Genomic DNA, 3,367 nt, shown 5'->3' on the forward strand with positions numbered 1-3,367 from the left:
TGCTGATGTTACATTTTCACCCGTCTGTCTCCTGTCCACTGGATTACAGGAAAGTTACTGAAGGATCTTAAAGAATTTGATAGGAGTATTCGCTTTTACCAAAGGACGAAGTGTGTGTGTGTGTGTGTGTGTGTGTGTGTGTGTGTGTGTGTGTGTTCTTACCTAATTGTATCTTTACAGGAATGAGTCAAGCTCGTACTGTCCCGTGTCTTAAACCATATTTATCGTACATATCCTTAAATTTGTTAAGTGTTTTGGCACACACTATTTCATTCGGTAGTGCATTCCACTGATCAATTGCTCTATTTGGGAAACTAATTTTCCTTACGTCTTTATCCCCTCTCTTTTTATGCAGTTTTTTGCCGTGTCCTCTTGCTGATGCTTCCCCATACGTTAAGTAATCATTTATGTCTATTTTCTCCTTCCCTGATATGCATTTGTATAGCATAATCATGTCACCTCTTTTCCTTCTCTCCTGTAGTCCTGTAGTGTTGGTAGATTCAGTTTATTTAGTCTTTCTTCGTAGCTTAGATCCCTTAAGCTTGGTGCCCATCTTGTTGCGGCCGTTTGAACTTTTACAATCTTGTCTATGTGTTTTTTGAGATGAGGACTGCAGACTACTGCTGCATATTCCAGGGTTGGTCTGATGAATGATGTTATTATCTTTCTTAGCATGTCTTCATTTATGTATGTAAACTATCTATCTATCTATCTATTGCCAGACGCCTTTATCCCGTTTGGGGTGGCCACAAACGAATCGCCTCCAAGTCGCCCTGTCCCCCGCCATCTCACTACCCTGCTCCCAACTCACACCCCCCTCTCTCATATACCTCACCACCCCATCCCTCCATCTCATCCTCGGCCTCCTCCTCCCTCTTCCCCCCTCCACCTCACTCATATACACTCTCTTCGTCAGTCTTTCACCCTCCATCCTCTCCACATGACCAAACCACCCCAGTGTGTTCCTCATAACGCTTCCTATCACATCCACATCAACACCACAACGCTCCTTTATATCCTCATTCGTCAGCCTGTCTCTCCATGTGACTCCACAGGCTCCTCTTAAATAACTCATTTCCACTGCTCTCACTCTTGACTTGTGTCCTTCCAACAACGTCCAGGCTTCATTTCCGTACGTTAGAGTTGGTATCACAATACTGTCATGTAGTAACTTTTTCACTTCCAAGCCCACTTCCCTGTTTCTTATCACTGCTTTCAAAGAACCAGCAACCTTTCTTCCCTGCTGTACCCTTTCACGCACTTCACCCTCCAAACCTCCATCCTTACTCATCACACTACCCAAATACTTAAACGTACTCACATTTTCCAGTTCCTCACCATCCAACCTCGCTGTACATTCACTGACTTCACCTCTCTCAAAGACCATCACTTTACTCTTCCCTACATTCATCTTTAGATTCCGTTTCTTACACACACTCCCAAACTCATCCACCAAGCCTTGCAGCTCCCCTTCGTCTTCACTCAACAACACAGTATCATCTGCAAACAACAGTACAGGGAGTTTCCAAACACTATCCTCTCTCACCAGGGCCACTTCAACATCCACAACCCTACCTTGTACCTCTTTTATTACCCCATCCATGTACAGATTGAACAACCATGGAGACATGACACATCCCTGTTTCAACCCAATTTTCAAAGAGAAAAATTCACTTAGTTCACCATCCACACGCACTGCAGCCTTCGCACCATCGTACATACTCTTCACAGGATTCAACAACTTCCCATCTACTCCATATATTCTTAACACTTTCCACAATCCTTGTCTATCCACCCTGTCATATGCTTTCTCCAAATCCATGAAAGCTGCATACAACTTCTTTCCCTTCTCTAGAAACTTTTCCACTAAAGATCTAAGAATGAATATCTGATCTACACAACCTCTTCCCTTCCTACAGCCTCCCTGTTCTTCTCCAACTAATTTCTCTGTTCTTTCTCTAACTCTGTCAATAAGTATCCTACCATACACTTTTCCTATTATACTAAGAAGACTAATGCCCCTATGATTACCACACACTTCTTTTTCCCCTTTTCCTTTGTACAAGGGAATAATTATACCTGACTTCTAATCCTCCGGGACTCTACCTTCCTCCCAGGCCAATCTGCACATCTTCCACATCCATTCTACTACTATCTCTCCCCCATACTTTAGCATTTCACCACACACTCCATCAATTCCTGGGGCTTTCCCCGATTTAACTTTCTTCATTGCTTCCACAACTTCTATCCTACTGATTTCTTCCTGTCTTCTCACCTCCCTCCTTCTCCCAGCCATTCCCCAGCCACTTATACTCGCATTACTTCCATCCTCTATGCTCAACAATTCCTTAAAGTGTTTATCTTTCACTCCCCTGCTAACTTCACTTCCACCCTGTCTTACTCTTTTCACCTCTTTCCAGAACATTTTCTTACAGTCCCTCCAGTATACACTCAAATTCCTTCCAAATTCCTCATCCACTCTCTTCTTACTCTCTCTTACTAATCTTTTCACCTCTCTCTTTCTTTCTACATATAACTCTCTCTTCCGCCTCTCAACTTCTTCCACGTCCCTATTTCTCATCCATTCATTGTATGCTTTCTTCTTTTGTGCCACTGCCTGTTTCACCTCTTCAGTCCACCACGCTGTTCCTTGCACCCCCCTCCGTCTTCTCTTCCTTCGACACACCACATCATATGCTGCACATATTTCTTCTGTAAATATCCTACACACACCTTCCACGTCTCCCATCTGCTCCAATTCATATTTGCCCAATCGTTCCTCCACTTCTCTCTTATACTCTGCCTTTTTCTCATCCTCTTGTAACCTTTCCACTCTCCTTGCAACTACTCCTTCCTCTCGTCTTTCCGTTCTTCTATTCCTCCATCTTACTTGAATTCTAATTCTGGCCACCACCAAGTAGTGGTCAGAAAGTCCACTCCCCCAACCTCTATGAGCTCTTGCATCCATTACACATCTTTGCATCCTTTCATCCACACACACATAATCAATCATTGCCTTCCTTTCATTCAGTTCACCACCCACCCTTCTCATAACTTGCCATGTATACCTGTGGATCATTTTATGCCTGAAGAGGGTATTGGCTATCACGAACCCCCTCCCAGCAAAAATGTCCACTAACGCACTCCCATTCTCATCTATCTCAGCAGGCACACCCCACTCACCAACTATTCCATCCACCTTCACATTCCCAACTTTACCATTCATATCACCAATCAAAAACACTCTCTCATTCCTTCCAAACTTTTCCATGCACACTTCTACATTTGTCCAGAACTCTTCTCTCACTCTTCTAGCACGATCCTGCGTTAGAGCATACATACACACAGTCGCCCACATTTGTATCCA

The sequence above is a fragment of the Coenobita brevimanus genome, chromosome 6 (genome assembly GCF_032717465.1).
Source record: "Coenobita brevimanus isolate Jiangsu-jjx chromosome 6, ASM3271746v2, whole genome shotgun sequence".
Taxonomy (NCBI): Eukaryota; Metazoa; Arthropoda; class Malacostraca; order Decapoda; family Coenobitidae; genus Coenobita; species Coenobita brevimanus.